General features: G+C 40.8%; 1 protein-coding gene across 5 annotated transcripts in view; it reads left to right on the forward strand.

The window, feature by feature from the left end:
* The first annotated feature begins 876 nt into the window (after nucleotides 1-876).
* Nucleotides 877-15,756, forward strand: part of LOC147008808 (uncharacterized) — a 122,405-nt gene continuing 107,525 nt past the window's right edge. For 2 of the 5 annotated variants that reach the window (XM_085863541.1, XM_085863544.1), the window contains exons 1-2: nucleotides 877-1,011; nucleotides 7,313-7,488. The gene's annotated coding sequence lies outside the window, so the exon portion shown is untranslated. Of the gene's footprint in view, nucleotides 1,012-7,294; nucleotides 7,489-12,236; nucleotides 12,447-15,756 lie in introns of those variants that run through there. The other 3 variants (XM_085863543.1, XM_085863540.1, XM_085863542.1) reach the window with 2 other exon arrangements.

Below are 15,756 nucleotides of genomic sequence, written 5' to 3' on the forward strand. Positions count from 1 at the left end.
ACCAGCGATGTTGTACTGCTATCCCGTGCATGTGCCGCGAGTGTGTGTGTGTGTATGTATATGTATATATATATATATATATATATATATATATATATATATATATATATATATATATGTATGTATATGTATGTATATATATATATATATATATGTATATATGTATGTATATATGTATGTATATATATATATATATATATATATATATATATATATATATATATATATATATGTATATATATATATATATATATATATATATATATATATATGTATATATATGTATGTATATATGTATATATATATATATATATATATATGTATATATATATGTATATATATATATATATATATATATATATGTATATATATATATTTTTATATGTATATATATATATATATATGTATATATATATATATGTATATATATATATATATATATATATATATATATATATGTATATATATATGTATATATATAGTCATACCCCACTTCACGACAGGGTTACGTTCTGAGAAACGCGTCGTTAAGCGACGTCGTCGTTGTGCGAACATCATTTTTTTTTCATTTTCGTTTTCGAACATCGTACTCAAACAAACCGAGACCACCTAAGCTATATGGTGTAGCCTATTGCTCCTCGGATACAAACCTGTACAGCATGTTACTGTACTGAATACTGTCGGCAATTGTAACACACATCCAAGAGACAGAAGACACGTTAGATTTACCTTTGTGCTGTTCATGACGGCCATCGGTGTTGTTAGTAGCAGCTTACAACCTCCTCTCGCATCGATTATAGAAAGGTGAATAATTCGCGCTTGTATTTTATAAATATGTAATCATTGCATCGATGTTATAATTTATAAATGAATTAACGAGCACCTGTCAATTGTGATATATTTTCGGAACAGTGAGATTGTTTTAACAACATAAAAAGCTTCACTAAAAATAAACTTGTGTTTTAATTGACGAACAACATCGATTTATTCATGGAATTCTTCAAGTCAAAGGTAATTAACTTGCTGAAGGTAAACATGGAAACATTGGTTCAGTTTGAAAGCCGATTTCCTTGAATCCCGATTTAGCACGATCCTGTTTTTTTAGCGATGACATTTTATGGACCTCAACGATCGCATTATAACAGGGCCACACTGTCGTTTATTATCATTATGAAGTATTATGTTTTGTAGAGTGTACATAATTGTAAGTGCTATTTTTATACGAGGCTACATCGCTCGGCGATAGGAATTTTTGCAGCAACATTTTTTTTTTCATTTTTTAATTTTTATTTTTTCAGAGCTGGCAGATCCGTCGTTTACGCGATCCGTCGTTGCCTGGAACGTCATTAAGCGGCGCATGACTATATATATATATATATATATATATATATATATATATATATATATATATATATATATATATATATATATATATATATATATATATATATATATATATATATATATATATATATATATATATGTATATGTAGATACACACGAGGTCCGTCTAAAAAATAACGAGTCTGACTTCACAGAAATTTTATTCCCAAAAATATATTGAAATCACTGCTTGTCCCCTTCAAAATAGTTTCCCTCCGGTCTCACACACTTGTCCATCCTCTTCTTCCACTCTTCGTTGCACTCCTGGAAGGCTTCTTCTGGAATCCTCCAGAGCTCCATCGTCACGGCCTTTTTCATGGCCTCCACATCAGGAAATCGGGTCCCTTTCATCACCCCCTTTAGCTTGCGGAATAGGAAAAATCGCAAGGGGCCAAATCTGACGAATACGGGGTTGCTCCAGAGTTGCTCAGGGCACTGTGAGCATGGGCGTTGTCATGGTGGAGCACCCAGGTGTTGTTCTCACACAAATCCCTCCTCTTGTCCCGGACTGATCTCATGAGGCGCCGGAGGATCTTCTTGTACACGTATTGATTCACTGTTTGACCCTGTGGTAGAAAATCGAAGTGGACGATGCCCTTGATGTCAAAAAACGTGATGAGCATCACCTTGACCTTCGACTTCACCATCCTTGCTTTCTTTGGTCTTGGTGACGCCAGAGGTTTCCACTGATGACTCTGCCGTTTGGTCTCGGGATCGTATTCGAATATCCACCATTCATCAATCAAGCCAGTAATGACTCTCCCGAGCAGGTCTGGATCGTCCTCGAGGAATTCGATAATGCCTTGACAGACAGTGACTCTTTGCGGTTTCTGGTCCTCGGACAACAGCTTGGGGACCATCTTTGCGCACACCTTGCGCATTTTGAGATTTTCACTGATGATGCTCCAGACAGTGTCCTTGTTGATGGAAAGTTCCTCAGCAAATATCCGCACCATGAGTCGACGATCTGTGCGCACCATCTGCTTCACACGCTCGATGTTGTTTTTCCGTTCTGCTCGTTGAAGGTCTTCCAGACCGTGGGTCATCTTCAACCTCCTCCCGTCCCTCTTTGAATCTCTTGTGCCATTCAAATGCACGTGTATGTGACATCGTTTCTACCCCGTCGACTTGCTGCATCATTGCAAAGGATTCAGAAGGTGTTTTGCCAAGCTTGGCCAAAAACTTCTGATTGGCTCTCTGCTCATGACTCATAGCACGACGACTCAGACGAGACAACGTGTAAAGCACGACCTTTAAAAAAAAATCACACAATGAGCGCAGTCAACCATCATAAATCATATATATATATATATATATATATATATATAATATATATATATATATATATATATATATATATGTGTGTGTGTATGTATATATATATATATATATATATATATATATATATATATATATATATATATATATATATATATATATATATATATATATATATATTTTATACGATTTGTTAGAATGGAATGTTAGAACGATTTTTTTATATACATATAAAAACACGTATATATTGTTGGAATGTTGCGAAAGACTCTGACACAACCCATTCATTCAAGTTGTGCAAGTGGAGCACACAGCAGGCTCAGTCCGTTTACCTTTTAGACGGACTTCATATTCATATATATATATATATATATATATATATATATATATATATATATATATATATATATATATATATATATATATATATATATATATATATATATATATATATGTATTGTATATATATTGTGACATCCACGGGACTTGAACAGTCCCGCCAACGTAGAATGAGCCGAAACGATGGAGGCGGTTTATTTTTATAACCCAAAGATGGCGGTTCTAATCGCTCTACCGCAAACGGGACGAGGAAGGTGGCACGAGTCGCTTTTCACTGAGTTGATAATGTTTATTTCTCTAACCAGAAATAACAAGACTCGGCAAGAAGAGGGATCCGGGGCGATTCGACGGGATGGTGGTGTGGGTTCGGGCGTGGGGAAAACACAGACAATTCCAATGACTATACAAATCTCAAACCCTCTAAGGCGCCAGGTACACACACACACACACACACACAAAATGTAGCTGTTCCTGGTGGTCAGGCTGGCCCGTGGTGTGGACGCAACAGTCCCTGGATTGGCGTTGGACGAGCTGGCCTTGCTCTCGTTAGGGGGGCAGGAGACACCGTGGTGCTGTCGACCTGGTCTTGGCCCAAGTCCGCTCACAGCCGCCAGGGAACCAGTTCTGGCGCCAAATTGCGAGCAGGAGAGGGAGGCAGGTCCGCCCGCCGTTCGACCCCGTACTCCGAGCCAGCAGAACCCCAGAGCCAACCGAGGTGAGGCACGAGGCTCAGCAAGGCTACAAGACACGATGAAACCAGGGCCGAATCAGCGCAACAACACAGCATGCTTCCAGCACAACAGCCTCCACCAGAACAGTTTTTCTGTCCCGATCTTCTTCCTCTTCCTCTTCCTCTTCCTCTTTCTCTTTCTTTTCGACCCTGAACAGAACCTTTTTATCCTCCCATCCTCGTCACTTCCAATCAAGCCGTTTTATTGGCCCTGCGCCGTCGCCTTCCGCCAATCGTGTTCACGGGGCGGAGCCATCCGCAGCACTGTCCTGTGACGTCACGGCAAGCCTCCAGGGACACTTACCCTATCGCGTGTCCCTATCTAATTATGTGACAATTATCATTTCCCCCTTGAAGAAATGGACATTTACTAGATAACTTATCACCACTGAATTGCTACTTATTACATCGAGATCCTGGTACACTCGAACAGCATGGCATACCTAATTAAACATCCTAATTACCCTTTGAATGCATACCCCCCCCTCAAACGTAACAATATATTTATGTGTATATATTTATATGTATATATTTATATGTATATATTTATATGTATATATGTATATTTATATGTATATATATTTATGTGTATATATTTATATGTATATATTTACATGTATATATGTATATATCTATATTTATGTGTATATATTTATATGTATATATTTACATGTATATATGTATATATCTATATATATCTATATATATATATATGTGTATATATTTATATGTATATATTTACGTGTATATATGTATGTTGGACTGTGCCACAGGCACATCTGCAAAAACTTTGATATTCCAGGTCTATAAAATTTTTGGGAACATTAATCAAAAGCACGGACTGAAAACATGGAAGTCCCGCTCACGTACAACCTCATGATCCCATCGAGCGTGAACATCGAAAACAAAGCATTGCGCCCAGACATCATACTGAGGTTCAAAAAAGTGAGAAGATGGCATTGCTAAGGGCCCTGTCACACCTTGACGTTTTAGCCAGGAATGGCAACGTATAAAAATGCACGTAAAACGTTGGCGTACGCTGAAGTTTTGATGTTTTTTTTTTAAGTTTTGGTCGTATACATTACGTGTTGGTCATATGCATAACGTATTAGCAACGGGCACAGAACGTTTCGTTGTGTTAAAGATAACTTATACCAACGAATGCTTAGCCTGTTGTCGGCGTTCACAACCTATGCCCAACAATAGTTTAACTTAGTCATAGCGTGCTGCACTTATCACTGACGAACTCGATTTAAATCATAACCGCCTGAAAATTGGAAGTGTCAACATCGCAGTCACACCTTGACGATTTAGCCAGCGTATGCCAACCTATGAAAAATGTGTCTAAAACGCTGGTACACGTCGAATACGGTATGGGTAAGTTGTGTATACGTTAGGAGCACGCTGAAAAACAATGAAGTGCGCTGGCATATTACGTGGTACGTTTAGTACATCGTGAAATTTCAAGCATGCTGAAAATTTTACGACGTACTCGACGTATGGCTCACAAGTTCCGCATATGCTGGCATAAGTTCTCAGCACTCTCCGCGATCGTTTATACACGTCGGCCACACGTTACTTGTAAGTTACTCATAAGTCGAAACACGTCACGGTAATGTTTAGCATACCCGAAACGTAATTTTTAACCTCCGAGTAACGTGCTTTGAACCTTTGTGTAGCGTGCTTTGAACCTATGTGTAACGTATCTCAAACGCACATTGGCGTATGTAGACGAATTTGATTGACGTCTTCCGGACGACCTCAGAACTTACTGAACGTGTTTCTAACTTACAGCTACCGTACAATGGCGTATTGGCAGCGTTTAGGGGAATTGGTATATACAAATGGGCTTCACAAGAGGAACCCGTCAGTGTTCCAGACTCCTTGTTGAGTAGATGTCAATGTCAGTAGCAGTAGCAGTTGTAGTAGTAGTAGTTCGAGAGAATTTAGTGATGTCGATGTTATTAGTGGTGGTAGTAGTAGTTCGAGAGAATTTAGTGATGTCGATGTTGGTCGTAGTAGTAGTAGTAGTTCAAGAGAATTTAGTGATGTCGATGCTAGTAGTAGTAGTAGTAGTAGTAGTAGTAGTAGTAGTAGTAGTAGTAGTTCGAGAGAATTTAGTGATGTCGATGTTATTAGTATTAGTTTGAGAGAATTTAGTGATGTCGATGTTCGTAGTAGTAGTAGTATTAGTAGTAGCAGTAGTAGTAGTTCAAGAGAATTTAGTGATGTCGATGTTATTAGTAGTGGTAGTAGTAGTAGTTCGAGAGAATTTAGTGATGTCGATGTTAGTAGTAGTCGTAGCAGTAGTTCAAGAGAATTTAGTGATGTCGATGTTATTCGTAGTAGTAGTATTAGTTTGAAAGAATTTAGTGATGTCGATGTTAGTAGTAGTAGTATTAGTAGTAGCACTAGTAGTAGCAGTAGTAGTAGTTCGAGAGAATTTAATGATATCGATGTTAGTAGTAGTGGTAGTTCGAGAGAATTTAGTGATGTCGATGTTGGTGGTAGTAGTAGTAGTAGTAGTACTTTCAAGTAACGTGTTGCAAAGTGTGAACAACGTTTCGTGTAGCGTGCTTACAAAACGTTACTCATAGGTTATAAATAAGTTTCGGGTACGCTAAACATTACATCGACGTGTTTCGACTTATGAGTAACTTACAAGTAACGTGCTTCGACGTGTGTCAACGATCGCATAACGTGCCTACAACTTATGGCCAGCATAGCGGAACGTGTGAGTCATACGCCGGCATACGTCGTAAAATTTCAAGCATGAAAAAATTCGAGGAAAACCCAAAAGTACAACGTTTAAAGCCAACGTACTACCACTTATCGCAGTGTTTTTCAGTGTGCTCTTAACGTATACAAAACGTACGCATAACGTTTTCGACGTGTACCAGTGTTTTAGACAAATTTTTCATAAATCGTCAAGGTGTGACAGGGCCTTAAGTGAGATGATAATACTCGTGGTTTTGGGCTAAACAATGCAAAAATCAAGAAAATGACCAAATACCAAGACATCAAGAATGAAGTGAAGAGATCCTGGAACCTGCAGAATGCCAAAGTTGTACCAGAGATAGTTAGAGCTATGGGAATGACGACAAAGAACCTCACAGAGATATTAAAAACCATCCATGGGAATATGATTACAAACGAACTGCAGTTGGAAGCCGACTAGGGCTCAGTGACAATCCTGAAGAGAGCACTTGCACAAATTTTTGAGAACAGAAAACGTTTTTGTTTTTGTATTCCTTGCCGAGGCTCGTATGAGAGCCAAAGACTCAGCCTTTGCACAACGGAGGATTCCCAGTCGGCGACTGGCTTTGGAGGGCAGGTTGGAAATGTGGCTTTCCCAGGAAAGATCATGGCAGATAGTGAGACCAATAGACTCAAAAATTGAGTTAAACTTTTCTTGTGGTCCTGGAACCAAACAAAAAATGTATATTTATAACAGGACTCAACCCACACAACTCCCACATACAGCTGCCCCCCTTTCCCCTCCCAAACATGATTCAGAGTAAATATCATCATTTTAAACTTATCCTGAACATTGACATGCACCAGGTGTGACCTTCCCATCAGTGTTAAGAAGCACGAAGGTTTGGTGAAAAGAGACATCTCTGAACCTTCAGCCTTTCACGGGCCCACATCTCCGGGAGTTTTTACAGTACGGAGAGCAAAATATCGACGCTTTGTACGAGTTGATCAGGAAGTTGTCCAGCTGTTTCGTTGTGCAGAGGCACACCCCTTTTTTGCAGGTATGTTTACAAGTACTTTTTTTGGCTTCTTTAAAAGGTTTTTTGGCTGTTTCATTCTACAATCCTTATCGGGGAGGCATGAAAGATATCCAGGCCACCCTGATTTACTTTGTTACTCGGGGTTTCTGAACATGTATGGCGAGCAATCTTGGACAGACTACGTCATTTTGTAAGTCGTGAATTTCTAGCAGCATCTGGATAAAGAACCATCTTGTAATTAAAAGTTGTACCGAGAGGAAGGGGCTTTCGTTAATGTTCTTGGACTGAGTATAAAAACAGTAAAGTGGGGTGAAAGTGAAGAGTAAGGAGAATATTCAATTATTTGCAGTGCTGTGTACAGTGAGTGCCATGCCAGTAGTTCGTGTATCACTTGTGTTTTATTATTTTGAATACAACTCAAGTTTGGACTATATCCAACTGTTGGCTGGACATTAATCAAAGAACCTCGGGTTTTGTGACGATATTGATAAATATAATGACATTACTGACAAAAATCACAACCACAAAAGGGGGGTTATCATGACTTCGCACACACGTTGCAATGTCAATGCACTTTTACATGAATAACAAGTACATCATGAGATATCAATGAACTATTACATGAATAGCAAGGGCGTCAGGTCAGGTATGGGAGCATGTGCCGGAGCAGCGCGTTGCTGCATCCACTTTCTGCCGGTAATCCAGGGGCCTCCGTCTGGCCATCCCCCAGGCAGATGCCTGGCCCATTCCCATCTCCTTGAGATGCTGATCAACCTGCTGCAATCACGAACCATGTGGTCAGCCCATTGGCCTCCACTTACGAGGCCCACTCGCTAAGCGAATCTGGTGAGCAGGATCAGCGTCAGGAAAACGAGCCACATGTCCATACAGCTGCAGCTGGCGCTCACATACTATGTCGGTAACATATCTCATTTGAGTCTCTCTCAGCAACCACTCGTCGGACACAGTCCGAAAAGTGATTGCCAAGGATTCTCTGAAGAGACCTGGTACCAAAGGAATTAAGTCTCCGTCTCAGATCCCTGGTCAGAGTCCAAGTCTCACATCCATAGAGCAAGACTGGAAGCACCAAGGACATGAATACTCGGACTTTCATCCTCCCGCACAGGTACTGGCAGCGCCACACCCCATGATTTAGTGAATCCATGACTCCCCAGGCCTGACCCAGATGTCTGTTGACCTCTGGCTCACAGCCAGTAGAGACATGGATATTACTGCCAATGTAAGTGAATCTTTCTGTGACGCTAACACCCTCTCTACAAACAGGTATAGATCACATAGCAGCAACCAATATGTCATTGAAAGCCTGGACCTCAGTTTGGACCTAGGAAACCCGTATTTACAGCGCCTCTGACTCCTCATTCAGCACCCCGAGGACCCCCTAAATGATATTTGGAGTTTCCGCAAAGATAACCGTCATCTGTGAAATCAAGGTCAGAGATCTTGACATTCCCAAAGGCTGCACCGCAGCCTCGTCTCTCCCACATCCTACCCAGAATCCAGTCCACACACATGCTGAAAAGTGTGGGGGCAAGTGCACACCCCTGATGAATTCCAGTAACAACTGGAAATAAGTCAGAGATGGTATCACCACATCTCACAGCACTCTCAGTACCAGAGTATAGTTCAGAAATCAGATTGATCAGTTTTGGTGGTAACCCACGAAGACCAAGAATCCTCCAGAGGACATACTGATTCACTGAATCAAACGCTTTGCAGCGGTCAATATTGCCTGCAAGCAGCCCCTGCCAAAACTCTTGTCTCCGTTCAGTGAGGATCCTAAGAGCATGGATATGGTCAATCATTGAACTCTTTGGTGTAAAGCCTGACTGCTCTGGACGCTGGTGCTCAAGCAGATGGTGGCAAACTCTGTCAATAATTATCCAAGTAAAGACCTTGCCCGGCACTGAGAGCAGCGTCACCCCTTGTCAGTTGTTGCAGTTTTAGCGATCACCCTTCCCTTTCCAGAGAGGGACAACAAGGACCCTCTTCCAGTCAGTTGGGATGATGCCTCTGTTCCAGGCAGAGTACAGAACTGCATGCAATGACACAAGTGCAGCATTTGCACCAGCCTCGAGAAGTTCAGCATGGATGACACAGATCCCAGGAGCTTTACCCCATTTCAACTGGTTCACTGCAGCAAACCACAAACGTTTGTTTCCACAAACGAAGGTGGACCACAGTTCATTGGAGGGTCAGCAATTGGGATTGTAACACCCCTGACATCTAAGTCGACTGCTGTTGGATCAGCCTCATACAGCCGCTCAGAGTGACCAGCCCAGCGGGCCTTCACTTTGGACTCCTCTGCCAAGAGCCCACCACCCTCTGATATAACCACAGTACACCAATGGACGGGCTTGGAGGAACGCAGTGCATCAATTCCCCTGGAAGCAGGATGAATCACTTGACCACAGGTGATGCTCCACCTCCTCACAAATTCCTCACACATAGGCCTCCTTGTCCACCCTTTGTGCACGTACAATTTCATGCCTCAGCTCCCTGAACAGCTCAGCTCTGCCATTCAGCATAGCTCTGCAACTCTGGCCAATGGTATCCAGTGTCCCTTTGGAGACAAAATTATTCTTTGCCCGACGGTGAGTTCCAAGACATCTCCTGGCAACAGCAAGGACGGTGGTCCTGAAGGCACTCCACAACTCTTCAGGATCCTCCAAAGCACCCAGACCCCCCAAATCTCCACTCAGCCTGTTCACAAACTCCTCAGATACTCTCTCATCTTTGAGCTGATCAACATTCAGCCAAGGTTGGGATGGTACCATTCTCCTGGATTTAAGCTGCAACTTCAGAGTTGCTACAACAAGCCTGTGGTCAGTATTGAGGAACTAAGCACTCGGTTAGACCCTGTAGTTCTGGATCATCCTCCAGCGACCATTAACGAGCACATGGTCAATCTCCTTTGCCACACTGCCAGCGTTGGAATACCAAGTCCAGCGATGAGCCTGTGGGTGCTGTAACCATGAGCCAGCCACCCTAAGTCTATGACTTCTTGCAAAGTCAAGGAACTTAGTGATATTCTGGTTCATAGTTCCAGAACCATGAGGACCGCCATGAGGTCCAGACCCATGAGGTCTCATAACCATCCCTATCAGTTGCATTTTCCAGTCAATGCATTTTAATCCCCCAAGACTAGAAGACAAGAAGAGTATCTCAACCACAGTCTCCTGCGTGGCATAGAATGTATCCTTCACGCTGAGATCACTCACCTCAGTCAGAGCAGATACAGAGACCAGGAAAACAACACCCAAGGAGTGATGAATCCATAATCTCATAATACACTCGTTGACCGGTGTTACCTCATTTATCATCGGAGTCAGCGTATTGGACGCAGCTACAGCAACTCCTTGGGCATGGTAACCATGAGAACCACCAGACCAATAGTAGGTGTAGCCACCCGCCATGATCTCACCGCAATCCAGTTTCTGAACCTCAGAGAGTGCTGCAATACCGATGTCCAAACGCTTGAGCTCAGATGATAACAGACAGGTGATTATCCTCTCTTAGGGATTGGACATTCCAGGCACCCACCCGAAGGGACCACCTCGGGTTAACCCAAGGAGACCACCATCTGGTGGACGACACCTCAGCACCACCTGGACACACACTTCTGCAATCTGACCCAGGAAGTTTACCCCGTGGTTTCCCTCCTTTCATCAAAGATTGGGGGTCCCGATGGATTTGCCCCAAACCCGTTTATCCGATGAGCTCCCCTCTGAAGACCAGCTGCACATGGAGAACTCCCACGAAGTGGGTTTTCAGATTTTTTTTTATACATCTGGAACATTTTGCGGAATGAAGGGTTTTACAGTGACTGGAGTGCAAATCCTGCCACCAACCTCCTTTTCAAAAGTCACCCAACTGCAGGAGGACGTCCGCAGACACAGTTAGGCACGAGATATGGATGGCCACTGGCTCATAAGGAGCTTCTCCGCCCTTTGACAGTTTTTGTTCTTCATCCTGCTGGGTGTCCATATCATACACCCTCCTCACCAAGAAACTTGGTGGGGGAGACGGTTTAGTCGCCGACAACCCGACCATCGAACAGGTTAGTACAGGTTTACATGGTACCTGCAGCAAGTGACAGATCTAATCTGACCTGACCTGACACATAAAGACATCATGATAGATCAATGAACTATAATATAAAGTAATAATAACATTGTGTGATGTCAATTAACTATTATATGAATAACAAGGGCATTGTGAGATATCATTGGACTATTTTGTGAGTATCATGGATATTATGAGATGATGCACTATTTTATGAACAACAAGGACATTATGAGATATCAAAGCACTTTTTATAGGTAGCAAGGCTATTTGGAAATGTCAATGCACTTTTGCACAATATAGGAATGAACAATGCTGGGCAGTCGACCGGATTCCAACCTGTGTTTTCAGGATGACAAGACCAAAATGCTCAGTTTGAAATACCAAACAAGCGATTCAAGTTTAGATGTGTGAGTCGAGAGCGCAGAACAAAGACAAAGTTCTTCGTTTGAGTAAAAAGGCACGTTCATCGCACAGACTGGAGTGAATATCTGACAAACAGAAGTGATGGTTCTTCCCCGAGCAAAAGAATGCATCATGCTTCTCTCCCTGCATTCAGCCCTGGCTCGAAGATGTCACATCCATCGTGGAAACACTCAAAAGTAAAACTAATCGGTGTAACATGACGATGTATTCACAAACACATGAATTCCAGTGCATATAAATGAGCGAATCAGAGGAGGTAGGGGAATAATAATACAAGATTGATAGGAGGAAGAAGAGGCTGAAGCGGCGTTTATGCCGCACCCCCTCTCGTGGCACCTGGGTCAGCGCGCGCTCGCGATCAGGTGCGAGAGTCACAAACATGCAGGGAGAGGTTCAGTGAGTAAGTCTAGTGAGCGAGTCGAGGATTGAGGGGAGAGCGCGTGAATTGAAGCACAAGGCACCAACCACGGGTAAGTGCTTCCCACAGAAATCCTTCACTGTTTGTGTTTATCCTGTTCATTAACTGCTCAATTTTTATTCTTACTGGATTATCCTTCAAGCACTTACAGTTTTAATTATTCAAAATACTTTCATTATAATCACCTTACTTTCATCAATCATCCGCACTTCTATCAATCACCCTCACATTTGACATTCACACATACTTTCAAGAAGCATCTACACTTTTATCAATCGCCTGCATTATTATAATAATCATTTGGACTTTAATCAATCACCGTACTTTTATCATTCACTGTAGTGTTAGAATTTATCGTACGATTAACATTCATCATGTTTTTGTCATTCACCGTACTTTTAGTACAACCGATACTTTTATAATCATGGCACTTTGGTCAATCATTTGTACTTGAAAAAAAAACATACAATTACTTTTATCAACCTTATGTTAGTTACGCACCTTTCTCATCACCACACATATATAAGCATCCGTACTTTTATAATAACCTGTACTTTTATAAATCACAGAACTTTTACAACCGATGCTTTTATAATGACATGCACATTTATCAACACCAAATAGGTTTATAATCATTCGTACTTTTATAAATCACCGCACTTTTATAAATCACCGTAATTTTATAGCTCAGCATACTTTTATAAATCACCATAATTTTATCAATCACCGTATTTTTATAAATGGCTGTAATTTTATAAATCACCGCAATTTCATCAAGCACTCTACTTTTATAAATCGGCATACTTTTTTTTGTTTTTTTAAAGTACGCCCGATTTATAAAAGTACGCTACTTTGAAAAAAGTTGCTGATTTATAAAGGTAGAGGTATTGATAAAAGTCCATTGATTGATAAAAGTGTGGTGATTTATAAAAGTACGCTGATTTATAAAAGTAGGGTGATTTATAAAAGTACGCTGTTATAAAATTACAGTGATTTATAAAAGTACGCTGTTATAAAAGTACAGCGATTTATAAAAGTAAAGATGATTATAAACCTATTTCATGTTGATAAATGTGCATGTCATTATAAAAGCAATGGTTGTAAAAGTACTATGATTTATTTATAAAAGTACGCTAAATTAAAATTAGCATACTTTTATATATCAACGCACTTTTTAAATGAGCATGCTTTTATAAATCGCTGTACTTTTATAAATCATCATACTTTTCTAAGTCAGTGTATTTTTATAATGAATGTACTTTTGCAAATCACTGTACGATTATAAATGATGTACTTTTGCAAATCACCATATTTTTATAAATCACCGTACTTTTATAAATCTATGAAGTCTTAAAAATCACCCAACTTTTCTAAATCAGTGTATTTTTATAAATGAATGTGCTTTTATAAATCAGCCTACTTTTATTAACCAACTTATATTTTTATAAATCACCTTACTTTTATCAATGAATGTACTTTTAGAAATCACCATACTTTAGTCAATCAACTTACTTTTATAAATCACTTTACTTTTAATAATCTCTACTTTTATCAATGAACTTACTTTTATAAATGAGCATACTTTTATAAATCACTCCATACCTTTATCAATCAATATACTTTTCTAAATCACTGTAATTTTAGCTCATGTCATATTAGGACCTCTCCATCTATCTCTAAACACCAGCCACCACCTCCCACTGCTCTCGCACTGCCCACCCCACTCTCTCCCACCGACACTTCTCTCACAACCACACTCCTCTCCCCACTCCACTGCATACACACACATGCACACACACCACCCCACATGCCCCCTTCCACTGCTCCTTTTCACACACACCCTGCCTCTTCTCCAAATCCTGCCATTCAAGTCGTTCTTCCTGGCACTTCATCCCCTCCCACTCCTTCTGTGGTGATGTTGGACCGTCAGGCACAAACTTTACCAACTATGCAGGACTCGTGTGTTAGGAAGAACCAAAATAAATCTTTCCGTACCCCGTACAGCACTACCTTCCTGCACGGCTTTTCATGCAAAAAACTCAATTCTGCAAAGCTTTCGCGCACCACCCTGCGGTAGTTTTAGTTGCAGTTATGTATATGTAGGGAGGCTTCGTGCTCTAGTCATGCGTGAAGAGATTACATGCTATAATCGTGTTTGTGAGACCTACTTTGAGTGGCTTGAAACCCCCCACACGATGGAGGAAAAATGCAGTTTGTTCGTGAATCTGTGATTTGTACTTTATTAAAATTCTTCACAATAAGAGAAAATTAATCTTGAGTTGCGGAGGATTTGTGTTACTATACCGCCGTGCGTGTCGTATGAAAGTATTTGTGCATACCTTTATGAAGGTAGTTGTTTGAAAGGGAAATCCCATAAATTCACGTAAATGTCTTTCTCATATAATCTGTCGATTGGAAACTCGTTTATTTTGTCACCTTTACACCATCTTCACATGAACTTCAGAGGATAAACCACCTTTACACTCTTTTCTACAACTAACCACAACCCTCACACGAACCTGAAGGGATAAACTACTTTTACACGATTCCACAGGTAAACGCAATGCTGCACTCAGAAGAATCTGAGATGAAAAAAATCGACGCCATGTTGAGATGCACTGTTTCACGTCATGGGAGAAGCTTTGAGAACGCTTCGGGTGCCATACTTGGTAGAGCTTGATCCCATTCAGATTCCGTGATGGGTGTTGTTCCCGATATGTCAAAACTATATTGGTGTTCAGGTTTGGTCTCTGCCTCAGGTGTGTAGCTTCCCTTGTGTAACGACTAACGATACGGTGTGGCAATAACGAAGATAAAAGTTTTATACGAACAGGATGTGATACCATTAGGCAGAGAGTAATAAATACACGGGATGTCATCATATTAAATGGGGAGTAATACCATTCGATGATACATTTATACCATTCGATGATACATTTATACGAGATGTATAATAACGTTACAAGGGCTGTAAAAACATTACATGGGATGTATAATAACATTGGATGGATGTATTAACATGAGGTGGGATGTAATTGTATTAGAAGGGGTGTGAAATAACATCAGATGAGGTGTGCAATAACATCAGATGGGGTGCATCATCTTCTCCTTCTTGCGTATGGCAGCTTCACTGCCGGGGTAGCTATCATTTTTTGGAAGCGTGACTGTGTCGCTGATGCAGTGCCCCTCTACCAGTACACACTGGTACTGATTTTGCCAACCTTGGAAGGATGACAGGCTGAGTCAACCCCCTGGTGTATTCATTCAGCAGCCATTGGGGCTTGAACTCAGGACCCTAGGATCCCAAGCCGCCACCCTAACCACGAAGCCAACACCAGGCTACACGTGGTGTATAATAACAT

The sequence above is a fragment of the Eptatretus burgeri genome, chromosome 18 (genome assembly GCF_056783735.1).
Source record: "Eptatretus burgeri isolate ZD-2024b chromosome 18, Ebu_testis_v1, whole genome shotgun sequence".
NCBI lineage: Eukaryota > Metazoa > Chordata > Myxini > Myxiniformes > Myxinidae > Eptatretus > Eptatretus burgeri.